The sequence below is a fragment of the Pseudorasbora parva genome, chromosome 1 (genome assembly GCF_024679245.1).
Source record: "Pseudorasbora parva isolate DD20220531a chromosome 1, ASM2467924v1, whole genome shotgun sequence".
Taxonomy (NCBI): Eukaryota; Metazoa; Chordata; class Actinopteri; order Cypriniformes; family Gobionidae; genus Pseudorasbora; species Pseudorasbora parva.
This window is the reverse complement of record NC_090172.1, coordinates 28,195,848-28,223,787: the sequence shown is the minus strand read 5'-3', so window position 1 is coordinate 28,223,787 and position 27,940 is coordinate 28,195,848. Positions and strand designations below refer to the sequence as shown.

At 35.5% G+C, this 27,940-nt stretch overlaps 1 long non-coding RNA gene across 1 annotated transcript; it reads left to right on the top strand.

Annotated features, from left to right (window-relative positions):
• The first annotated feature begins 48 nt into the window (after window positions 1-48).
• Window positions 49-27,940, top strand: LOC137070353 (uncharacterized). Its single transcript, XR_010904272.1, has 5 exons — window positions 49-416; window positions 5,173-5,228; window positions 5,657-5,814; window positions 7,362-7,598; window positions 27,869-27,940. It is a non-coding gene; the product is annotated as an uncharacterized lncRNA (long non-coding RNA).

Below are 27,940 nucleotides of genomic sequence, written 5' to 3'. Positions count from 1 at the left end.
CGAGAACAACGATTGGTGGGGCGTTGGTGAAATTCGAATATATCAGATTTCTGCGGGCTTTACCCGCCTCCTCTCTGACAAAAGGAGCAGTGGTGGGGATTTTGATTCATCTAAATGACTCGACTCCTTTGAATCTGTTCACTAAAGATTCCTACATTTCTGTTGCACGTGTGAATGGATCCTTTCATTCTTCCCTACGACCCTACCAGTGTTGGGGGTAACGCATTAATACAAGTAACTTGAGTAACTTTTTTTTCAAGTGACTAGTAAATTAACCTATTGCTTTTAAAATTACTACAGAATATCAACTTTTTCATATTTTGCTTGTTTTCCCACTTGACTGATACCTCTCCTGTCCGCATGTCGAGTGAAATCAGAAGTACAGCACCGTGTAAACATGAATGTGAACATTATATGTGAGTATGCATTTACTAATCTCACTTGCGCAAAAAATATTCAGTATTCCTCAAAATGAATAAAATCAGTGGGCAAAAATTCCCAATTCTATGCAAACCTCCAATAATTAAATGTTAAATAAAACAAATATTTGTTATTTATTTAATCTCACTTTATTGACAAATGCACTTGCTGCTGACCTTAATGATTCAATGAAGTCATAAACCAAAATGACTTTAGAATTATTATTATTATTATTATTTTTATTAATATTACTATTATTTATTTATTTTTTATTTTAAACATTTTTGAAGTAGGCCTAAGTGTTAAAGGGTTAGTTCACACAAAAATGAAATTTATGTCATTAAAGCTACACTGTGTAACTTTAGTTTATTCTTAGCTAAAAACACTTAGTTCTTTCAAAAATATATGTGCTCATTAATGTATATTTACTTCTTTCAAGTAATAAAGTATTCTCGTAAGTTTATAATATGCCATTAAAAATACATAGGGGTGAGGGGTTTAAATGCTGGTGGCCATGTTGCCACTACATTTTGAAAGTTCATTAGCCAAACATACCCGTAAATTCAAGCTTCGCCTTTCGCGTTTTAACACTCAATGGCCGTTTGGAATGTGAAGAGGGGGGGTTGCCATGTTAATCTTGGACTAAATCGGCCACCGTAGGAGTTAAAACGAAATCCGAATTGAGAGGAACAGAAACTATTATTCACTGGATGGTCATATACCTTCTCACCACTAGATGGGGGAAAATATCACACAGACTACGTTTACATGGACAACAATACTCCGATATTAATCTGATTAAGACAATACTCTGATTAAGAGGCTACCATGTAGACAGCGATTTCTAATTACCTTAATCTGATTAAAGTCATAATCTAACTACACATAAATCGGATTAAGACATGTGGAGTATGCCTATTTTAGTCGCATTATCAGAGACATGTACACACCTTAATCTAACTATTAATGTCATGTCGGAGATTTCACCGCATTTTGTGACAGGACACATACCGTTACGCACAACATGGGAGTGCAGAGGAGATCGTGGGTTCGAGCCTCTACCCTTTTTGAAAATTAATCAAAAGTGCCCCTTTCAACAATCATCGATAATATTGTGGCCAATAAAACAAAATTGGAATTATACTTAATATAACAACGTGTACAAAACAGTAACAAATGGTGGAAAAGTCGCGTTTATCTTTTACGGATCTGTCAGTCTGAAAAGTCGTTGCCATAAACGTCGTTGCTATATGGGCGGTGTGTGTTTTACTTGACTGTTCATTGTGAACACTGCGTCCTCTCTCTCTATTTTTATTTTTGTTGTAATTATTATGCTCATTGTAAAAGTAAAATACAATAAGTTTGTATCTGTAATCGCAAACCAGATGGGTCATTCAGTGAACGCCTGTAGCTCGACGGCAGGAAAAACAATCCAAAGAGTCATGATTTTTAAACCTTTTTCATCATTAATCAAAGCTATTATTCTAAATGTAGGCTGTCAATAAGCAGGAAAGAGGGGCAGTGTCTCTTCAAAAAAAAAAAAAAAAGAGGCAATACATAATATTAAAAAAATTAATCAACGTAAATGTAGATATAAAACATTATAAAAACGCATGTTTTGTTATACTTCTTAATGTAAAGTAACACTGTCCAACAGCGACACCCGCAGGTGAAGTTAGCAGGTTAACTGAACCCATAAAATTAAAACACCTGCCAAAGTCACACTATGATTGGATGTTGGAGAACGTAGCGTGGCATGGGGACGTAATGACGTGCCATAATCGATCTATGTTCTATCACATGTAAAACGGGAACATGAACGGAGTACTCTAAAAGAAACTCATGTAAACACCTTAATCAGAATATTGTCTTATTTAGAATAAGGTCAATAATTAGATTACTGCTGTCCATGTAAACGTAGTCACAGTGTAGCTTTAATGACTCACCCTAATGTCGTTCCACACCTGTAAGGCCTCGGTTATGAATCAGTGATTCATGATTCGGATTGCGTGTCAAACTGCCATAATGCTAGCCTAGAAATCTAGATGCACCCTAGCGGCAGCAAATCTAATTTGCCACGAGTGTCGTCTAGAAACTCTCATTTCACTTCTGAGCTGTAAACGGCCAACTCTGGTCGTGCCAATCACATCGTGTATAGAGTTGGTGGGCGGGGCTTAATATAATGACGGCCGAGTTGCCCGTGCGCGTGGCCGTGCGAGACTTGGAGTTAAGCTTTTCTCTGAGAAAATAACAAAGAAAGGCACTGAAGTCATTCTTAAGAAGGGAATTCTCTCCTTCACATTTGTTGCTCTGGTTGGTGTAGCGCTATCCTATCGCGTGCAGAGGGAGTTTGAAAGACAACCGTTTATCCCGCCCCTCGGATTGAGCCCTGTCAATGGGGAGTTTCCAGACCAAACATCCTTAAGGTGGGTCTGGCTTGTCAGGCTACCATACTGCTGAAATCATGTGAATTTGGCGATCCGAATCATGAATCAATCCGCAGATTCATAACCGTTTGAATCTTTATTAGAGGATTGAAAACAAACCCGGAAGAGAAGACATTGCTGAATAAAGTTGTAGTTTTTGTTGTTTTTTTGGACAAAAATGTATTTTCGTTGCTTTAAGAGATTCTAATTAACCCACTGATGTCACATATTGACTACTTTGATGATGTTTTTATTCCCTTTCTGTGCATTTCCTTGAGCCTGAACTCCCATATATCTCAAAGTTTTTATTTTGCAAAACTTCAATGGAATTTTTTTTGCACATTTACAGGTCACCTTGTGTGCAATAAAGTCACATGATCATTCTATGTTTGGACAGATACAAATAATTATGGGAATTTATTGCACAACTCAAAAAAGGTTGATCTATTTATCCGGAAATTCTAAATTCACAGTTAATGTGAATTAATTTGGGTTAATTCCTCTGTTAATTTGGGTCCTATACTCCCAGGAACACCTCATATGTGGCAGCTCCAAAAAATAAGGGGCTTTACTTGTCAATAATGCTTGAATAACACACATCCTATGCATTATTAGATTAAAAATAATGACTAGTGCGTTGGCTGTGATGTTCATAAACCTATCAACATTCATCTTCATGAGCTTTAGAATGACTTATCATGAAAGGGAAACAATTTTTAGTCGCATAACAACTGTTAATGGAAACGCCAGCCTTTTGCAAGAGTTTATCGATTTTAGAAAATATCACAAAAAAATTGTGCAAATCTGTACAGTGCATCCAGAAGTATTCACAGCACTTACTTTTTTCCATATTTTGCTGTTACAGCCTTTTTCCAAAATGGATTTAATTCATTCTATTTTTCCTCAATTCTACAAACAATACCCCCTAATGAAAATGTGTAAGAAGTTTGTTTAAAATCTTTCGAAATGTATTAAAAATAAATAATAAAAATTAATCACATGTACATAAGTATTCACAGCCTTTGGTCAATACTTTGGTGCCGAAGGTGCTTCAACAATTACAGCTTCAAGTGTTTTTTTAAATATTTTTGAAATTTTTTGAGTATGTGTCACAATTCACCAGTGAGAGTGCCCGTGATCACCACCAGAGGGCACTCCACCCCGGACTGTCACTCCATCACAAACTACATTACCCATAATCCTTGGACTCATTAGCGCTCACTGTTTACACCTGTGTCTCATCACCTCTGCCTATATATACTTTGTTCACTCTGTCATTCATTGCGAAGTCTTGTTTAGTGTCATAACTGCATTTCTGAGCGTTTCCCTGGTTTCATGTATTTTGGTCTATGATTTCTTGCCTTCTCTGTGGATTACCCTTTTGCCTGTTCCTTCTGTTTTGTTTGCCTTTTCGGACTGATTTCCTGTTATGACCTTTTGCCTGTTCTATGGACTACGACTTTGGATTACCCTTTAATAAATACTGCGTTTGGATCTCCAAACCTTCTGTCTCAGAGCGGTTCGTTACAGTATGAAGCTACAAGCTTGGCACACTTATTTTTGGCCAGTTTCTCCCATTCTCCCATGCGGAACCTCTTCTGCAGAGAATTTTGTTTCTCAATGTCTGAAAGTTCCTTTTGGCAAACTCTAGGCGATCATGTGACTTTTACTGAGGAGTGGCTTCTGGCCACTCACATACAGGGCTGACTGGTGGAGTGCTGAATAGATGGTAAAAAAATAAATAAAAAAAATATTGGATCAATTTGAATTCTGCAAAGAAAGCTATATTTAAAACCAACGTTGAAAAGATTAGGGGGAGAAAAGGAGATTCAGAGGAAACTGCAGCTTTAACAAGCTCAACAGCTCTGGCCGAGCTGTGAAATAAATGTAACACTTGGCTATTAGGGGAGGAGCTGTTTGATATGTCACATTGAATAATCTTCAGTGAGCCTTTAAACTTATAATTGTGGTCTTGGTATTTATTAATGTATTACATGTGTTGTTACAATTGCCCCCATATGGTGTTCTAATCGCCCCCGCATGTGGGGGAGGATGTAACATTGGACTTCTAATGTTTCAATCAATATTGTGACTGTTAACAAGTAGAACACAAATAGCTTACAAGTTACCAACATAACATTTGTATCCAAATATTTCAAAAGGTTTTTGAGCAATGACAACATGACTAAAATTTGTTACAATTGCTCAGTGTCCCTATCATTCAGGTGCAGAAATGAAAAAAATCTAAATTAAATATAGATTAACCCTTGTTAAAGCCACAAAAGCTATTTTATGATATTTTATGTTTATGGGTTGCTTCCTTTAGGAGCAGCTGAAATGAAAGTAGCCAATTAAATGTTGGGCCACCTTGGAATTCACTTGGTGAGTGTTTTAAGTGTTTTAATTTTTATATTTCTTTTTATATTTTATTTAAATACAATTTAATTTTATTTAATTAAAAATAATTCGTATTTGAAGTGATTTTTGTGGGATTTTAGTGAGTCGGTACTAGCCGTGTTTTGTCTGTTTGAAGAACGGAAAGTTTGTTTCTTATTGTGGTTAATGGCGTACACTCTCAGAAAAAAAGGTACAGTGCTGTCACTGGGGTGGTACCCTAAGGTAAAAAAGTGAAAAGGTACATCTTTGTATCTTACTCACACCTAAATGGTATATATTAGTACCTTAAAAGGTACATATCAGTACTTAAGAGTGTAAATTAGTACCTTAAAGGTACATAGTAGTACCTTTTTGGTTTTGTAACTTAGGGTACCGCCCCAGTGACAACAATGTACCAACATTTTTTGTGACAGTGTAGTAGCTATCCACACACAGCGAGAGAGGAGGGAGTGAAGGGGAGAACTGAGCTTAAGACAACTTTGGAAAACAGACCCAGTGCTCTCTGAATCCCCACGTGATTCAGAGTTCCCCTGCTGGAGAGGATACAGAGCATCGGATTGGAACAGTTTAGGTACTTTTCATTGCGTTGTTTTGCTCATTAGAGTGAATAGGCTAGTTTTGTGTTTTAACGCACACTAGAAACGAATCAGTTCTGAACAAATGTTCAATTTTAATCACCTATAATGTTTTACAATTTTGTGTTCATTGTAATCTTTATATAGTTTGAGGTAAAAGGTTTAGGCCTATATTGATTGCACCCTATCTTATCTCTTTATAGTATTATCTCTTATCTCTTATCTCTTATCTTCTTTTTATAATTGTTTTAGTTTACCTTTGTTCTTATCATTGGTTATTGTTATTTTATATGTTCTTTTGAGTTAAATATGATGAGTGAAAACTGGGTTTGATGGAAATAGTAAGTTTGACAATAAGGTTTGAGTATGTGTAAATCTGTGGAGGGTATGATGAGTGAGAATGGGTTTAACAAGAAGGTTCCTGAGTAAAACTCTGGGAATAGTGATTAAAATGGATGTTATGAACGTGTTTGAGAAAGAAATGAATAAGAGGTGTTCTAATAAAGATGGTACATGTATGTAGGCTGTAAACTGAAGAATGTTTTTTTATATCAGACCATTATTGTGGATCTGACCATTTTATTTTATTTTATCTTTTTTTTTAATTATAATTATAATTATTTTAATTATTATTATCTTTACAACTGTTTTAACTATGCTTGTTTTACATTTTTTATTCCTCCATGTGGTATTCTTTTTTCTCATGCATTTGTTACCACTGTTTTAATTAATTTCTATGTAAAGCACTTTGAATTACCATTGGGTATGAAATGTGCTATACAAATAAACTTGCCTTGCCTTGCCTTGCCTTATAGACCCATTTTCTAAAGGGGTAAGCTAGCAGTCCCTTACAGTGTATTGCTAGTTACATTTTTCAGTTGATATTATTGGATATTTATTGGTATTAGAAATAAGTCACAGAAACTCTTAATAGTGAACTCTCTTTATTGACTATAATAATGCCATCTCTGGGCAGTGAGTTCCTTTACAGTTTCATACTACAGTTTAAAACAAAAGGTAGGCTGCTTATGCTAGATTGGGAAATCCATTAATGTAGGTCAACTATATCAATCTGATTCTCTCACTAAAAGGAAAATTAAAACTTAGCTGCTAATTATTATTATTACTACTAGAAGACTTCTAGTAGAAGTGCGTAATAATTTGCATATTTCGTTGAGAGACATATCAGAACTTTGTGCTCCACCTAAACAAAACTTGGGAGAAGTAAATCCTAAGAGGGAAGGGTGTGCTTTAAATTGGCTGACATCAGCAGACAAACACATCTTTAACAGCAAACACATACACTCTCCCCTCCTTTCTTCTGCTCTCAGAGGCAGAAATATTTAAATCCTTTCCAGTCACCCTACTGTCTGCTTGATCCTCTCCCCAGTTATCTCCTCCTATCCATTTCTTTGGATACGGATAACCATACTGCCTAAGAAACTCACTTAATCCAGCACTGCAGACCGGCATCCCTTTTTAATTAATTGCTAAGACACTTGAGCGAGTTGTGTTCAACCAAGTCTCTACCTTTTTCACACAGAACAACCTCCTGGACAACAACCAAAGGACTGACTTCAAAAGCTACACAGCGAGACTGCCTTGCTCTTGGTTATTGAAGTTCTGAGACTGGCAATAGCACCTTTCAAATCATCAGTACTCATCTGGCTGGATTTGCCTGCTGCTTTTGAGACGGATAACCAGCAGATCCTCATGTGAACCCTCATGACAATGGGCATCTGAGGAACAGTACTCCAGTGGTTCAATTCTAACCTCTCAGGTAGGTCCTTCAGGGTGTCTTGGAGGGGTGAAGTGTCTAAGTCTCAACTAGCTATTGGGGTGCCTCAGGGCTCAGTGATTGGACCAATTTTCTTCTCCATGTATATGAAATCACTAGGCTCTATCATTCATAAACATGGCTTTTCATATCATTGCAATGCTGATGACACACAACTATACCTCTTATTCCACAACAATCTACAAACAAACCAAAGCTTTAATCGCCACTGGCTGGTAAATATTTTATATTACTTGGTTGATGGAATTTACAAAGAATACAAAAAATCTATATAAATCTATATTTAAAAAAAATCAAGCATTATTAAAGACAAGTAAACACTCTGTAATAAAATAAGAACAAATAATCAAACTACAAGCAGTCTGTAATAAAATAAGAACAAATAATCAAACTACAAGCAATTTCAGATTGACTGCTATAAACAGTAATACAGCAATAAACAGAGCATTTCAGATTTTTCAGGAAAAGTTGAAGTTGAATAAAGTAATCAAATTTAAAATGTCATAATATTCACTCTTAACTTTCATTAAGTACTATGTACTTACATCAAAAAATAAGTACAATGTACTTACTGTGTTCAAATTGTATTGCAAAGCACTTTTGATATTGAGGTGGGATACGGCTAGAGTTAGGGACAGGTGTGGTGCTGTGGGTCAGTTTAAGGGTTAGGTGTAAGGGAAGTGCCAACTGGGTAATTACAAATGGAACTACAATGAATTACAGACGTAATTACATGCAGGTATTTTAAAAATGTAAAAACATGTATGTACACAGAGCCTTGTATCAAATAAGTAATTAAAATGTTAGTACATAGTAAAGGCCACCTAATATAAAGTGGGTCCACGCAACGTGTTGGAAAATCGCCAATCAGGCATTTTGTCCCGCTTCAGGAAAGGGGTTAAAAGGGCTATAAGGTTTTAAAAGGGCTATAAGGTTAGTGGCCTAAAACAGAAAATTAGCCTAATTATGTTTAGCTTTCCTCACGCTGTGTAGAAATAATATTGAATCAGCCGTCCCTGGGTTGAGAAAGTTTCTTCTTGCCTCTACGACACAACCGGCGGAGCTGAATGTACGTCACTGGCTGCACTTGATGCTGGAATGCAGAGGATCCTCCTTGCCAATGTATTTCATAGTAAATTGTGTCAAGTACTATATCAATTACAAAGGTTTAATTGGCATCTTTATTTCAAACGACCCACCGACCGCGACCTGAATATCATTAAAAATATTTTTGGATGACTCGTAACCATGGGCACCCGCTCATTTTGGATCATCACTGATAGCCAGACAAACAGGCTTGGTTCAGCTCATGAAAAATGGGGGCAAAAGCATTCATATATAAAAAAAAAAAACAAGGATTATGCTTGCCATCGATGCATCGTATATTTAGATGCATCAATCTATATTGGTGTATTGTTACACCGATATTTATGTCTATGTGGGTTTTTTAATATGCTTACGTTTTTAATATTTTTATAATTACGTTTTTAAATTTTAATATACGTTTTTAATAAGACAAATCATGTGCAAATTCATTAGTCAACATTCCATTGCTGCATATTTTCTACTTAAAACAGACTAAAAAAAAGAGGAGGCTCAAAAATGCGGTTTGAAATCACAAACTACCTTGTAACCTTGTCAACATGCAGGTGGGCTTTAGAATATTTCATTATATTTTGTAGATGTTTTATTAATTCTCATTTCTCAGAGTAGTCATTAGTAAAAGTTTTGGGACTGTGCACATTATTGCGGTCCCATCAGCTTATCATTGCCATGATGTTATTTCATGTGGTTCCAAAGTAATTAGTCACATGGCAATCATGGTCTACTAGAGACTCAAAACAACCTGACATCAGAGCTACTGTCCTAAAGCAGAACATTTAGCTAAGGCGGCATTTCTAAGGCATCCTGCATAATGAAATTAATTTGAACACAGATACAGATAGCTTTCTCAAGGTATTATAGACATTTGTTTTGGGTTTGAATTTGATATCACATCTTTGCGATGAAACCTTCTTTGTCATGTGGTAAGGATGACATGACAAATGGTATAACAACTTTTAGACTAATTCTTTTCTGAACATTTTCTCCCCTCTGAAATAAATGTTCACTGTTAAAACACATATGTTTATAATTTATTATTATGCAATGAAATAATAAATGATGTATTCTTACAGAACATTTGGGATTCTAAAGCAGTAATGAACAGTGTTGTATGAAAGGACCCATAACAGCAGAGGGAGACAGAGTAATTTCCGAGTTGTTAATCTCTCTCTCTCTCTCTCTCTCTCTCTCTCTCTCTCTCTCTCTCTCTCTCTCTCTCTCTCTCTTCAAGGACATAGTAAATAAAATGAGGTCCCTTGCACAATGTTGAATTATGAATTATGATTTACACAAAGGGACATTTCCAGCTACTGCAGTGGGTCCAAATTTATACTCATTCCCAATCAGCTGTCAATTTTCTGTCAAGTTTTTCTCAATTGCTTACTCTAAATGCATTATCTTAGCCAAACAAACCATGATTTCATTTTCTAACAGAAATACTCAGAACAATAAACGTCCTCCCTGATTAAGGCAAATTGCTAACATTTATATTTCAGTTATAATTACAAATGTAGCATATTGCATTTTGTGTTTTTTGTAGAAAGCTCATGCATTAATCATCATGCCATCCCAATTCATCAGGGGCGGTTGTGGCCTAATGGTAAGAGAGTCAGACTGGTTACCCAAAGGTTGTGGGTTTGATTTTTAACAGGCACCTAACCCCCAATAGCACACTCCCAATTGCTCCCTGTTGTTCACTACTCACTAGTGGTTGACCGATATTGTTTTTTTAATGGGCAATGCTGATATCTTAGAGAGCATAATGGCCTATGGCTATGTGTATACTGTGTGTGTGTGTATACTGTGTGTGTGTGTGTGTGTGTGTGTGTGTGTGTGTGTGTGTGTGTGTGTGTGTGTGTGTGTGTGTGTGTGTGTGTGTGTGTGTGTGTGTGTGTGTGTGTGTGTGTGTGTGTGTGTGTGTGTATGCTACTGTATGTGATACTGTATGTGTATACACACACACACATACAGTATATGCTACACATAGCCATATATATATATATATATATATATATATATATATATATATATATATATATATATATATATATATATATATATATATATATATATACAATACACACATTGTACATTGCACACACATATGTCCAATTCACTATCTTTGTGTGGATTCTCTATAGACGTAATGGTTTTTATACCGTACAAAATGTACATTCTATCCTTACACTGCCCTTGCCCCTAAACCTACCCATCACAGGAAACATTCTGCATTTTTACATTTTCCAAAAATATCCTGATGATTTATAAGCTTTTGTAACCATGTGGACCTCAATTTAGGTCCCCACAGTGGCACAAGTCCCCAGGAGTCTGTGTGCATTCAGTTTGAAGTCCCCATCAGGCTAGAAAAACACACACGCGTGCGTGACTAACTGCTACTTCATGGCGTTTTACTGTAACTGTTTACTATTGGAGAATAGCTCATTTACTGTAGTCCTTAATGCGTTGTATCTGTATATAATTTAATGGCAAAGGGAACCTTTCTCTTGTTTTTTTCTTTTTAATAGCGGTGGCTTAGAAGAATGTTACTTTGGAGTTTAATGCTGCACTCTATTTATTTATTTAATTAATTAATTTTTAATGTGAGGGTATGATATGGTATTTTTCTAAATAAATCTCTGACTGTGTGGTGGGTGTTCAGTGTACCTCTGTACTGGATGTCTTTGTGAGCCTTTTGAAGGTGAAATTTAATTTAGATTAAATATAATTAAAGGCACAGCATGAACAGTAAAGTAGACTAGACGCATCAACAATTCTTTACATTACATTTCTTTGCACTTAAGTAAATACTATTGAAAAATGAAATGCTGAAGAGCACAGACACTGAATAGTCTACAAGGTAAAATACATTTTTACATTACAGTAGCCTATGTCAACAGTCATTTAAAAATAATATCTTCAGTTGCACCCAGACGCTCATATATTATGCATGACATATTGTCTAGTGAGTTGAATGAATTCACTTTTGTATTTTTATTTACATAGTAGCTTATTGTCAAATGATTTGAGGCCAAGCACCGGCACCTGATCTGCATATTTCCTTTTTATTGTTCTTCTGGCTAGGATCCAAATGTAAAAAGTTGTCACAGTTGCCAAACTGTATGTGACAATGGAGGGGAGACTGGGTATGGCTGTAACACTTTTTGCTTCAGCATCAATAACTCTTCAAAATCAAACATTTTTGAGTGTTCAAACTTTTATACAAAGTGCCCCCATTTGTTTTCTTCAAAAGGCTTCAATGCACACCCTTATGAGTTGATGTCAAATACATGGTATACCTTTGTTACAATCTACCCCAGTACCAGGGTAGGATGTAACATGCTGGGGTTGGGGTTATTTAAAAAAAAAATAATAATAATAAATAAATAATAATAATAATAATAAAAACTTTGGTTTTAGGCTCCCAAATTGCTCTAGACAACATGAAAGTGAGATTCTTCACCACGGACTTTCAACATTGTTTTTGCAACTGATCTGACTGACCTGTCCTTCTTTGAAATCTCATCAGTTGCTTAAAAAACAACAACACTGGCAGGCATACCTCTATCTATGTTTCTTTTCCACTGTCTGTCTAGACATTCTTTAAAATTGTTACAAAGAAATTGTTTTTAGTTGTATGTTAGGGGATGTTTGAAATACTTTTTAAAGAAATGTTAGCCTACAACCCTCCCACCACTGTGTTTAGCTAGCCATAGTAGCATAAAGGTTTGAAATTGGCAGGTTAAAAATGCATCCTCTTTTGCCTAAGAAACCAAAATTTAATCTAATATCCGTTATATGATTTTATCTGAAAAAGTAGAGATTATTGCCCAGCCCCATTGCCTTGCCCAGCCCCATTGTTGCATAACAGAACTAAGCCCACTGGCCAAAGTAGCCCAATGGCCATATCTCAAATACATATTTTACAGTCACTGTTATGCAAATATAAAACCTAAGATCATAAATACAATTCAGAGGCTCCCTATACCATAGCCCGTCCTTCACACAACTTAGCATCTAGCACTGTTTTATCATTGGTAGAATATAAAATATTTCAATACAACCATTTCAGTTAAATGTAATTCATGCTATGTCAAATCTTTAACCTGCTGGGATGAAAAAAAACAAGCCACGGCAATATTTTCAAAGTAGCCCAATTCTGTGGGTAAACCACAGACTTGGCAACCCTGCCCAGCCTTCGTGCCAGTGCATATGTTATTACTGAAAAGAGGAGGGGAAGTTTTTGATTGAAGATTGAGGGTACATAAAAAAAAGAAAGAAAAAAGATGTGTACAGATAAATGTTTTATACACTGTCCATGAGAAATAAGACTAGTTATCAAAAAAGACTAATATCAAAATTATTATTACCTATTATGCAAAACTCACATTTATATTGTTTTTCAATATATTCATGTGTCCGCAGTTTGTGTCCGCAACCTCTCTATTATGGTAAAAATTAGCCAAGTACTCCAATGTGACGTCACGTACAGCCCCGACCCACGACTGGCAACAGAATCTGCCCTATTAGCTTCCTCCCCTGAGTGAGCTGTACACAGTCTGTCATGTCCTCACCAGAGCATTTAACAGCAGCATTTAGTTAAGAAATGTATTCTTATTAAAGCTACTAAATTATTAAATCAAGAGCAGTGAGTGATTTTCTATTTTTCTTTGTTCGTTGATTCAAATTACAGTTTTTTCAATCGCTTAGCCATACTTCAGATACTTTTTCTAAACTCTTAACACAGACCTACACACCTACAAAACACAATTAGCCAAAAGGATAATTTTCTTCTCAAAAACATATTTTGTTAAATATATACTAACTCTTCATTTCAAAATAGAAAATTTCTTTCTCTGCACACACTAACTTTACAAACAACTGGAAATCTGACTCAAAATGGAATTATTCTGTCAAAGAATAACACTTGTTTTCACTTCACAAGGTACATGCAGTCAATCAAAGTACACCAGGATTTAAAATTATGGCTATTGTTAACATTACTAAAACTGCATAGACTTTTATGTTTCAGTTCTACCGGTATGTAAAATAAAATAATAACAAATAAAATGTATTGTTTAAATCATTACCAGTTGTGAAATAAACTTAAACATGCGTTTATCTTGTAAAAAGAGGCATAATATGTCATTAATGTGTCCTTGCCACAGTGTAGATTATCATATCACTGTGATGATAGTGCCACCTATTTGTGAAAACATGTAAGAACTGTGGTAAGTAATTTTATGCTATGGCCAAACAACGTACGTATCCCATTAATGATTGGTTTGGCTTTGGCCCGTAATTGCTACTATATTTATTGTTATGAATCACTATCAAATCAAATGGTTAAATTCTTAGTTTTTATTGGATAGGAGTTTTGCTTTGTGTTTTTGTTGTCTTGGTCCTGCCTTATGATGCCTTTACAATTTGTTTGCAAAGAGGGTTGCAAAAAATGCAAAACACAGAACAGAGGTCCCCCCAAATACACGGTTATCTTTAATTAGTGAGCCGATAGGATTTCAGCAGTGAGTGCAATATGGCAGTGGGGAAGTTTCTAGGGCAAGGGAGTGAAGCCAGCTATTGGCCAGTCTGGCGAAGGAACAGTTGTTGGCACGTTCCAGAGCACCAGAGACAACAGTTGCTGACTGAGACAGAAATACTCTGCTCTAGAAGTGACATTTGCACCCTCAAATCTGTTACCAGTGAAACTTGTCTTTAGAACAAGGGAATTTAACCATTGTGCTTTCAAATTTTAAACGAGTGGAAATTTAGAAGAGGCAAATTTAGAAGACTGGCAGATGGAGGAATTATATCATGGCCATTAGGGAAACCATCAGATGGGAGGTCAGTAGAACACTTCATTGAGTTCGGTTTGATCTTGCCCTAAGAATATTTTCAACCAAGAAGCTGCTCTTCTTCTTCATTAAGTTAATTATCTCACTCTTGAAAGCCTCTGTTATACAGTGCACCACTGTAAAAATCCATTCTGTCATTTTTACAAAATAAAACAAATGACCGCTGTGTGTAAATAAACGTTTTACACAACAAATAGTGAGTTTAACATTTTAAATCTGTAATTTAAAAGAAATGTTTTAAAACAATAAATCCAACGGCCTTTTCTGCTGAATTAGCAAGGCTACAATGCTGCTAAAATCTTTTTTGTACTTTTTACACAACACCCCACCATAATAAGAGAAAACCACATAATGAATACATTTTCATCACAATTGGCTTTTCCACAAGCTGAGGTAAATACTAATATATAGAAGGTTCACACAGTGTCTTGCACACAAACACCAAACACCATCATGGTAACATACAACACTAAAACAATGCCAAAAAAAATTCATTAAACAACAGATGTCACATTAAACCCCATTGTATATAACTGATAAGGAAAAAAATCAAGAAGAGATATTAGTCTATACATTTAAAAACCATCAAATGTAAGTGTCACGAGTTCTGGGAATGTCAGATTTTCACTGTAAATTATTTTATTTTTTAAAACTTACAAAAATGGTACAAGTAATAGTATTTTACTGTAAAATTTCACAAAATGCAAGGTTAGATCTATTAGTTTTTCCCTGAATATGAACTTTAAACCAGTTAACATTTTTTTTACTGTCACATTTCTAATCTTACTATTAAAATGACAATCATTCTGTTAATAATTCTGTCAGACTCTTTTTCCATGGTACACACAGAAGTATGACAAATAAGTCACTAACAAATGTCAGTGGCAAAAAAAAAAAAAAATCATATTTTGGGTAAGCTATTCCTTTGAGAGAAGTATTCAGCAAATTGTAGTTAGTAATATTTCGGAGAGCAGTGGCACAGAGGATATGCATTGCTTGTAATAGTATATATATATATATATATATATATATATATATATATATATATATATATATATATATATATATATATATATATATATATATATATATTTATTTATTTGTTTTTTGTTTTTTGTTTTTTTGTTTTTTTGTTGCTGCACATTATACACTGTAATTACTCATCCACATAACTTCAGCTGTGTTTGTAAAAGTTCACAAGATGATTTACCTAATTAGATGGTGATCCTGAGAGGCCAGTTCACTGAGGGTCTTTTAGGCATTTATTTGGGCCACTTCCCAATCCACATTTCTTAGAGTTTATAATGAAGTAATTCAGTGGTCTATAGAGGGCCATTGACCTTGTATTCTGAGGTAATTAGTGAGCCACAATACTCCTGGAAACAAAAATCCTGCTAGTTTAGATTTCGTTATTGATTTTTGTTTTATTTTTTACTCTAATATCCACTTATAATGATGATATTTTTGCTTCGTTTGGATGTTGTAGTTTCACCCTGCCTCTGACCCTCCGAATTGTGCATTTTCTGTGCTGCCCTCTGATCTTTGCTTAGGAGTGCTGAATTAACTGCCCTCATTGAGTATAGATCCAACAGAAAGGGACACAGCTAAAATAATAGCTAAAGCAGAGGTGCTGCACAGCCTTCCGTGGTTCAAAGAAACAAGCTCTCTTGATTACTTCAAGCCAAGCGGTCTAAAGGATGGATGCTGGCTCATCTCAATATATCCGATTACCTGAGATAGACTACTTGAATGAGCTGGCAAAGGCCCTGTTGTTGACTTGAAAGTGTTATGGCATCATGTTTATTGGACGCTGTCAGGCAGGCCAGCATAATCAATTCAACATTTGTCCAGGACCAAAATTGACATGATTTCCATATCAGGGTGGTTATAGATAAGAGGAACTAATGTTTTGAATATTTCTTCAAGGGTTATCTGACTTATCTCTGATTTGTATTGCACACAAAAAAGCTAGCAATTATCTCCCATTTCCAAACACTGACTGGCTGCTATGCAAAACTGCTTGGTGTCAGAGTGGGCAGGATTTTGTCAGCTGGGAAATATACATGTGCTTCCAAAAGACTTCAAACTATTTTGTTTATTGTTAGTATACAGTGTATATAAAAATACATCTGTATTTTAGTGCCTTCACTGCAGTTTAGTGTGGTTAGTTTTCGTGTAAACATCAAGCTGTGATTTTTAAATCGTGCATAATTCTCCATAAAATGAATTATAGTTTTTTGTCTCTATATTGTCAGTTTATTTGGGCCATCCTCTTTGTTCTCTTTTAAAATGTCATCAAAATATGATTATGACCCTAAGACATCTATGACAATGAATACCCCATGTCAATTACTGCATTGCCCTTCATGATGACTCTTTGAGATAGATCGTAAATTAGGCATGAATCTCCATAAAAATAAAGCTTTGAAATTCCTCTCTTGTGTGACTCCTATCAAAATAGGTGAAATCTAACAGCTACACATTTTATTAAACCATTTGGTCAGAGGTTGCAGGTGTTACGTGTGAAAGTAAGGTAATTTGAAGGCTGCGGGCGTAAAGTGAATACAGAACTGAAAGATTGCATAGAAATAAAGATGACAGAGTGGATTTACAGGATGATGCATAAATAATGTACGGCCACACAACAGATGCTTTACAACAGTCCTCTCTACTCAAGTACTCTGTAATTTTTGCCAGTGTTGTGACCTCTTTTTTTATGTATTGACTTAATATTGTAGTTGAATGAAAAGAATCCAGCTTTGAAGTATTTCTAAAGCATTTACTCGGATTGCTTGCAATGCTGCAATATGTTGGCAACATTTTACATATGATAATGTGGTGGTAATAACAGCAGCTCATGCGTTTCTTTGTCTTACTGCGACTTTACCCTCAGCCTGACATCTGCCCGTGGGGGCATCCGAAATTACATGATGATCAGAAATGACAGATTAATGCAAATTCAAGTCGTGCTGCTAAATATCCATTTAGTGTAGGTCAAATGAGCCCTCAGCTGTGGTGATGACCCATACATATGGTTGTCAGATCTTGATCTTCATTTCAGACTCTGTCAGCGTGTCTTTTGAAACATCATCAACAATCTCTCAAGATCTGTAAATTACACAAAGAAAAAGCAAAAGCTGATGTTATTGTATGAGGACATAATCAATTTAAAAGTGAGACAGCCACTTGTATCATTGCACATTAGACATTAGATCAGGCATATATATATATATATATATATATATATATATATATATATATATATATATATATATATATATATATATATATATATATATATATATATATATATATATATATATATACTGTCAGAAAAAAAAGGTACATTGCTGTCACTGGGGCGGTACCCTAAGGTACAAAACCGAAAAGGTACTAATATGTTACTTTAAGGTACTAATACACACTCTTAAAGTACTATAATGTACCTTTAAGGTATTAATATGTACCTTTAAGGTACTAATACACACTCTTAAAGTACTAATATGTACCTTTAAGGTATTAATATGTTACTTTAAGGTACTAATACACACTCTTAAAGTACTATAATGTACCTTTAAGGTATTAATATGTACCTTTAAGGTACTAATACACACTCTTCTTAAAGTACTAATATGTACCTTTAAGGTATTAATATGTTACTTTAAGGTACTAATACACACTCTTCTTAAAGCACTAATATGTACCTTTAAGGTATTAATATGTTACTTTAAGGTACTAATACACACTCTTCTTAAAGTACTAATATGTACCTTTAAGGTATTAATATGTTACTTTAAGGTACTAATACACACTCTTCTTAAAGCACTAATATGTACCTTTAAGGTATTAATATGTTACTTTAAGGTACTAATACACACTCTTAAAGTATTAATATGTACCTTTAAGGTATTGATATGTACCTTTAAGGTACTAATACACACTCTTAAAGTATTAATATGTACCTTTAAGGTATTAATATGTACCTTTAAGGTACTAATACACACTCTTAAAGTATTAATATGTACCTTTAAGGTATTAATATGTACCTTTAAGGTACTAATACACACTCTTAAGGTGTTAATATGTACCTTTAAGGTATTAATATGTACCTTTAAGGTATTAATATGTACCTTTAAGGTACTAATACACACTCTTAAAGTATTAATATGTACCTTTAAGGTACTAATACACACTCTTAAGGTATTAATATGTACCTTTAAGGTACTAATATGTACCTTTAAGGTACTAATACACACTCTTACAGTTTTTTTCAGTCGCTAACAAGCGTTTGTCCAATCAGTTGTCACATTTCCAAAACTCTAAACACAATTAGCACAGCATCAGTCTTTTGTGGCCATACCATTCACACATTTCATGTCGTTTTCACACAATATGCAGTTAGTGAACACATTTCCACAATGCTAACATTTTCTTAACAGACAAGCTATACCTCCCAACAAAATTATGGATTGTTTTTGTTGTATTTACGAATGCTAACACACAACATCCCACAATAGAAAAAACAATATTCCAAACCTTAGAAACAGTATAAAAACCCCTGCTTCTGCAATGCTATCAGTTTAAAAATAATATATCTCAGCTGATAATAATTCTATTCTCAATTGACATGTCAATATGTCAATAAGGTCATACAGTAATGCATATGTAGAATGTTTTGTCCCTCTAAAGAAAACAACGTCTTCCACCCTCTGGGAGAAGAGGAAAGCGGGCATTGTCCAAACACAGAGTGCGGATGAAGCAGCTCTACACTCTTCCCTTTGAGAGGAATAGTGAGAGAGTCAAGGAGCACTATTTACCTTTCCTCAACCCCATAGAGGAGTTATTTTGTGCATGGAGATGGAAGGTTTATGACCATCAGCCACATGACCAGATGTCCATCCTTGAAGCCATGGATGCTTTCTGCAGGGACATCACAGTTCGTAATTGCTAAGAGTGGATCCGACATACCAAGTGGTCTTATCCCAGGTGCATCGACTTGGAGAATATCAGATGTGATGTTGATGAAAACATGGCCTATCCCTGTAGATCGCAGAGATTAGATACAGTAATTTTGTGCTTATTTTTTTCTTTGTTCAAAATGTTCTTGTGTGTTAATTTTGTTCACTGTAAGCAATACTGTAAAACTTTTTTCTGTTCTATTATATGTTGTATCTACTTTATCTCCTATAGTAATTAGTAAAGAAAAAAAAAACTGATTTGTTTTTTACTAGAATGCTTTTGAATGTGAACATTACTGTACATGTGGACATACAGTTCCCAACCAAGATATTTAGTGCAAAACGGAGGATTGCATGTTTTGCATGCAAATACCTGTAAAATTGAAACATAAAAGTCTATGCAGTCTTTGTAATGTTAACAATAGCCATAATTTTGAAACCTGGTATACTTTAATTGACTGCATGTACCTTGTGAAGTGAAAACAAGTGTTATTCTTTGACAGAATAATTCCATTTTGAATCAGATTTCCAGTTGTTTGTAAAGTTAGTGTGTGCAGAGAAAGATGTGTTCTGTTTTGAAATGAAGAGTTAGTATATATTTAACAAAATGTGTTTTTGAGAATTAAATTATCCATTTGGCCAATTGTGTTTTGTCAACCCGATCACACATAAATGCGTATAAATAGTACGAGTGTGCAATGTTGTGGAATGTATACGCCAAAACTCATTTTGGCGTGCATATGATACGCTGTTTTTCGCGTGCATATGATACTTTTTAGCGACAGAAAAAAACTGTAAAGTACTGATATGTACCTTTTAAGGTACTAATATGTACCATTTAGGGGTTAGGATGTACAAAGATGTACCTTTTCACTTTTGTACTTTAGGGTACTGCCCCAGTGACAGCACTGTACCTTTTTTTCTGAGAGTGTGTGTATATATATATATATATATATATATATATATATATATATATATATATATATATATATATATATATATATATATATATATATATATATATATATATATATATATATATATATATATATATATCCAACTAACCAGGAGATCCATTTTGAGATCAGAACCAAGTTTTTCCTATCAGACCCAATCTGTCTCCCGCTCGCATGGTTGTGAAACATTAGGAGGTAGAAGATTTCAGGAGGGATTTCAATTTATTCTGTCCTTTCAATGACACATCCTGTGTCTCATTCTCCTTTCAAGCTGAGAGATCCTGTGGTGATTTTCTGCGGCTTGTCCTCACTCCGTGTCCACTTGGCAAATCAGACTCCCTCAGGTCCCCAGTGCTATGTATATTCTTCAAGCTGGAGACCACTGAGTCTGACAGTACAAGACCTGTTCGACGGCTCGGCAAGGTACGAGGACAGTCCAGCCGAGCAGCAATGCCTCTGGGCAAGCGTCCCCCACAACAAATATTTAGCAACTTACTGCCCGAAACCTTTCTCTGATGTGTGCACTTACGCCCAAGCATGATACCTCCATTATTATATCGGGTAATCAGATTTCTGCCAGCATCACAGGGATTTGACAAATGGCCCTGTGCATCAGCCCCGACTTCCCATTTCCCCCTCTTCAGGTTCTTCCTGTAAATGTGCCCATTCTAAGTGTGATGTATAATGGTGACCAGCGCTGTCAGACAACTCTGAATGAGATTGTTTTCCTTTATTGTTCTTCTGCCTTTGCTGAGCCATTCAGTTCTGAGGATGGACATATTCATCGAGATGCCTCAATAAGCTGAATCCCATGGTGAACAATCGTGTTTTGCAGTGCTGATATGTCAAAGACAGGGACCACACAGAGATTGGAGAAAACTACTAACAGTACTCCACGCTAACAGTAATGATTGATCTGTATGCTGTTGCTTTCAAGGTTCTTGAAAGTACATACTGTCTTACAGCGACATCGCTAGACTTTTTTACTGTCAAAGTACCACTGTTCCCCAGTAAAATATTAATGATAAATGCTTGTCTAACTATGAAGATTACGGTACACCAAACTGAGAATAATTTTCTACTATAATATTTCAGCAATCTTGTGTGTTGTACACTGCAAAATGTCGGACGTGACAAACACATTCAAATTCCGGAGTAAATCATCTAAATGATTGCTCTGAAATTGCATTAAATGACAGTGATAAACATAATAATAAAATCAAATAGATCTGTGCATTAAAGGATTAGTTTTCTTTAAAATTAAAATTTCCTGATAATTTACTCATTTCCATCTCATCCAAGATGTTCGTATCTTTCTTTCTTTAGTTGAAAAAACAAACAAACAAACATTTTTGAGGAAAACATTCCAGGATATTTCTTCACATAAAAAGCTGAGAAATAGGTTCTTATATAGTGAGACCATCTGCCATTTTTTTTCAAGAAAAAATAAACACTGGGAAGACTAATACAAATGGCTTTTGCAAAAAAAAAATTCCCTTAGCGTGACCTTTCCGACGTGATTGCGCAATCCGTGGTGTGTTGCCGAGCAGCGCAAAATGAGTAGTTTAGGTTAAAAAGTACCAATGGTTTCGCTAGATAAGACCCTATTCCTCAGCTGCAGAGCCACTGAAGCGCTTTGTAATGGCACTGAAGCAGATGTTTAACATATTGGTTGCCAATAAAGTCCATTGTGTGGTGAAAAATCCTGAAATGTTTTCCTCAAAAAATGTTATTTCTTTTCCATTGAAGAAAGAAAGACATGAACATCTCGGATGCCTGGAGGTAAGTAAATTATTAGTTAAGTGAACTAATCCTTTCAACTGTTCAGTCTTGGTAGACAGTATTTTTAAAAAAGTATCTTCAGTAAGATACTGTTAACACTCCTTGTTATATTACTAATGTGTTTTTACTTCACTTTTCCCGTTACTTTTTTTTAAAGCAGTTTTTGCTTGCTACATGAATATTCACAGGATGAGACAGAAAGAATGGTCACAGGATAAAGTGGATATTTTGTTTCCTACAGTATATATTCACTGTAGCAAACAAAACTTGCTAATGTCGTTTGTCAATGATGAAGCAGCTCTTTATTACACATGCAGCTTGTGAACGACTTTCTTGTCTCGCGTATCCAGACCTTCAGACTGACGGCAGAAGGTCTGGACTGGCCAAGGACCACACAAGAGGACGTCTGACTGACATGACATCAGATGACGACTTTGAAAATCCTGAAGTGTTTCCAGTAAAATGTGCCATATGGATCAGACATTCAGCCAGCTGAGTCTGAGGCTGATACTAACTCTCTACATGCAGACAATTACAATTTATATCCATAGAAGTATCAAAATATGGCCACTTTTTTGATGGCCTGTGTTCCAGTAATAATGAAAAGCTTGAAATACCCCTGCTATCTGAGCTAGCATGAAGTACTCTATATTATGTTGCATGTAACTAACTCCGAAATTTTCATAAGCACAATTTTTCTTTTCTTTTTCACTTTGCTTTGCTTGGTTTTCTTTTGTTGGGAGAATATTTTGCAACTTGGATTCTTTACAATGTGGAACTTGATGACTCCTGAAAAAAAACATCAATTTGCATTCAGTGAAACAAGGTGGCAGATTAAAGCACTAATGAGTTATTTATTACAGCCAAAATACTCAAATGACAAGAAACGCTTTCCAGATGGCTATATTTGAATTTCTTAGGCTTATCTTCATCCTCCCATGGTCTCATGGAGTGAAACACCTCATTTGTTTTGACTCACTCAGTGCTGTATTCCAGCTTGCCATGCTATTTGGCATCATGCTGTTTACTTCTGGAGGAGGGCATGGGTGAGTGGCTGCTGCTGCTTGACACATATTAGTCCTTTCCTCCTGAGGTTTGCATTGAGCTTTGACGGCTTGCTGTGTTGTCTCAGAGTGAAGAGAACATTTAGGCCTTTGCATATTTGCGGTCTAGTGTGGGTCACACTAGAAGTTGCACATTGGCAGTTAATCATGACTTCTTTTTCAGTTAAAAAGGCTACGTACCTTGTCACGGGTGCTTTTCACTGAGGTTCACGCTGTCAATAAAGGGAAGATATTTACTGTAGTTGCTACATTTGATTTAATTCTTAAAGTGTCATGGAGGTCATTAGTTGAAAATTGTATGACTGTGAAGCTACATGAGGCGAGGTGAAATCTATGCAACCTTAAAGGGTTAGTTCACACAAAAATGTGTGTGACAAATTATGTCATTAATGACTCGCCCTTGTGTCGTTCCACACCATCTTACAATACTGTCCTTGTCCAGAAGGACCAGAAAGGTAATAAAAACATGTTCATGTTGGACAGACATTTTAATTGCATTTTATGTCTGTTAAGAGGCACAAAGACACCCTTTACGTTTATGCCCCCATAACTGCCATTTTAGCTGAGTGGGGGCTCTGGGCATTAACTGTAATAACGCCGTGTTACAAGCACCAATCCGGTTGTTTTTTATTTTTTTCAATAGGCTATTCACAAAGATATAATGATCAAGGTTAACTTGAGAGTTCTTCTTTAATCATCATTGGCCAATAGCAAAGCAGCAATGTAGATGTTTATGCTGTATAGATTATTTAAGGAATAATGTACAATCTGCCAGACATTGTTGCAAAACAAACCTTGGCAGTCAGGACTCGTAGAGCACAGGCATCTTGTACAACCATGAAGGGGTTTATTTTGCAAAAATTACCTGCTAACTGTACATTATCCAGCTTGTTATATGGCTGCTCACTAAGTATAAGTGGAAATTAAATATTGATCTTAGTAAAGGATATTATTGTCTTCATTGTTTTAGACCACTACAAAGTACAAAACAATTACCCTAGCAACAAGGCAAACACAGCAACAGCCTTGCAGTAATATTAAAACTGAAGTCCTCCGAGATCATTTTCACTCCAGTCGATAACTGATGGCCAAACTTGCATTTCTATGAAATAGCGAGTCCGTGATGTGATATGAGAGACATAACGCTATTTTTGGTTGCCTGAATGAGCAGAAGTGAATATTAGGAAATATCTAGTCCCACATATCCAGATCTTCAGCCTGATGTCAAACGGTCTGGACTCCATAGCAGCTTTCATTGGCTATCGTCTGCCTGACATGTAATGCAACCAGTCATAGTCCGTTTTCTTCATTGTGAATGAAAATGTAATGTCGATGTCCTTACAATTTGTGTTAAACTCTCAGACATCTTTTAACCCTTGTGCATCAATTAAAAAAAGTTACACATAGGTTCATAGAGGTTCATGTCGAAAAACTCATCAAAAATGAATCTTGGGAGCACATACTTCAGTTTGGTCTCAATTTAAAGAAGACCCTTGGCAGGTTGTTGAAGTCAAAAAATGATATTGATGAAATTATATAAAATATTATCAATAATATATATATATATATATATATATATATATATATATATATATATATATATATATATATATATATATATATATATATATATATATATATATATATGCATACTGAAGTGTTTTCCATTTTGTGTGCCTTAAGCATAAGACATTCAGCCAACAGACCGTGGATGTGACTTCTGAAGCTGAGACTATGAATCGTCTGACTGGTAAATTCTGCAAATGACAAAGAAGCTAATTTTACGGAGAGCTATGTAATAGTTAATCACAACAGCCAATCACTACTGTATATATTAACATCCATAATCTACCCAAAAAAGGACAGTTAAATAGGCTGTACATTATTATTTATCTTTCATGCAAAACTAATACCCCACAGCTTTAATAGTGCCCTAAACACACAACATCTGTGGCAGCAGAATTCTAGTTTTCATATGCCCGTTGGGTCTCCCACAAAGTTACAAACCATCTCGGTTTTAAGCATACCAATTGGCCAACTTTAAAACTGCTTCTATTGTGCTCTGCCATGGGCATTTCTCTCTCGTTATATCAACATGTCTTCACATTATTCTATTAGTGTGCTTAAAATCTGTTCAGGAGAAAATGACTAAGACTTGCCTAAGGTGACCCGCACATGTGCATTTAGGTTATTCTAGTCTCATTTTCCCCTGATGTTTTTCTCAAACCCACATAGTGTACGTGGAGTGCACATGGAGAGAATTTTTATATTCATCATCGTTACTTACACGTGCTTCAACATTTAGCTGTCACCCTGTAGACCGTTGAGACCTGGGAGACAGGTCTACTAAGGGCTGGATCTAGGCCAGAGGGAAACGGCAATATCTAGCAATACGTCTTTTCATTGGAATGTAAATTTTGGCCTCTGGATCAACATTTCCAAATCCTGTCCTACATTTGTTGGTACAAAACAGATTTTTTAAATCAAACTAACCAGAAGCCCCACTTACCTGTATCATCCATAAATTACGAGTGATGTAAGAAGCCAGAATGTTGGAGGCAACCTTTGTTTGGTGATACTGATATTGCAGTCTGTGTGTAATGAGGTCATTCATCGTCCTTTGATGCAGCAGAGCTGGGCGGCCTGGGAACAAAAGGTGGCTGGCGGCAAACCTGACTCATAATGACAGAACAGACAGAGTCGTCTCTGCTAATGGCCGCCTGTCATGATTCTGATGATTTCTGCAGCTCTATTTCACTGGTTTTGTCCCTGAGCAGTTTGTCTGCATGATGAAGTGCTGAATGCATTTCTGATGGATCGCATGTTGTTGTTTTGCTTTTTTTGTGTGTGGTTTTTTTTTTTTTTTTCACCAACAGAATGTGAATGACTGAGTGTGACATATGCTCTTTTCTCTTCTATAATTTTGTAGACACCACTATTATTTTGTTCTGATTTCTGAAATGAAATTGAAAGCACACCCGCCAGGCAAGCTGGATGGTTTCTTGCAGTTTGAGACAAATAATATTTTACTCATTTAGAAGTTTTCACTCAAATCATTTCATTTTTAATACTCTAATTGAAATATTGCAGAGCCCAGATTGGTAAGTCAGTGGCATTTGATTCAATGATTAAGGTGTTTGTTGATAACATGAAAATGTTTATAGATCTCATACAGAATCTTTTCTGGCTGCTGAATAGTAAATCATCTCCCTGGCCTGAAGATCATGCTCACAGCTCCCCACAAACTGTCAGGCATATGCTTCACTGGCCAAGGACTCAATTGGGTATAACAACTGTTGTCGTGTTTGTCCACTGGGATATGACGCCTTCAGAGAACAGCCCTGCAATGCATACAGCTTCATTATGGGCATAAATAAAGCCTGAAGAACAGTACTTGTGACTCTCGGACAGTTGGACAAAAGAACAGAATTTGCTGCAGGTGGTGTTTAATAATTCATGGACTTGTGAAACTCCCAACAAGTTGGGAGAGATTTTGCTGTGTGGTAAAAAATCCATCTGTTTTTTATAAACACTTGCCAAACTAAAGGCATGGAACTGGGGTAAATTGTGAGTCTGTGATCTGGCTAAATGTCTGATTGTGCGGGTTCTTGGTGACACTTTTGACACTTAACATTTGTTAATGCGTTTGGTATCATGAATGGTACTTTTACAGCATTTATTATTCTAGGTTAATGTTAATTTCAGTATTATATAAATTAATCTATTATGAACATATATGAATTAACAATAAATGGTAGTATATTTATACATTAACCTTAAAAAAGTAGTTTGATTTCGTAATGATTAATGTAGTAACAGATGTTTTTAAGAAATTGAAACTTACTGTAAAGTTTTAATTTCTTTTTTTAGAGTTTCCAAGCCATTTTTATCAGAATCATGACGATCCCACATGGCATGTTCCACTTGTAAAAGACACAAGGGAATTGCACTTTATTTACATGCCAATTTAGCTGGCACATACTGTATGTGTTTGTTCTTTATTAGCTTCAGCTACTGATAGAACTGTTACGTGCCTAGCACTGATGACACAGATTTTTGTAAGATATAGAGATACTGAATGATTGTTAATGTGTCATGGCCTAAAACAGTTTACACTCTACTGTGAATTCATGTTTCTGAACTGTGAAAAGCTAAATATAGCATACATAATTTTCATATGCTTGTCATCACCTGATGCCCCTGTAGACAGAGTAGATTTGCTTTATGATGACGCCGGGTATTACATACACCGCAAGCATTATGTATTTCAAAATTAGATTGCCCCAAACCATAAAACAGCTGCTTGGAAAATAAGAATTCTTTGGAGCACACGTAACATAGAACAAATACGTCTAAAATTAACCTTCAAGCGTCATGAAGACTGTTTCTTAGAGACATCAAGAATGAGAGAAATTGATTTCCTTTTCTTCAGCCAAGACTCATTAAAATAAATGGCAGGATCAAAAAGCCAAGTTTGATTAAAGCCACACTTTGATGTAGTCATTTACCACCTGTGGTTGTGTGTCCCTACCCAAGGTTCAGGAGACAATTGGGAGAGCGGCAAGGAAGATGGCATTTCTCTTTGAAGCACATCTGTACAGACCACAT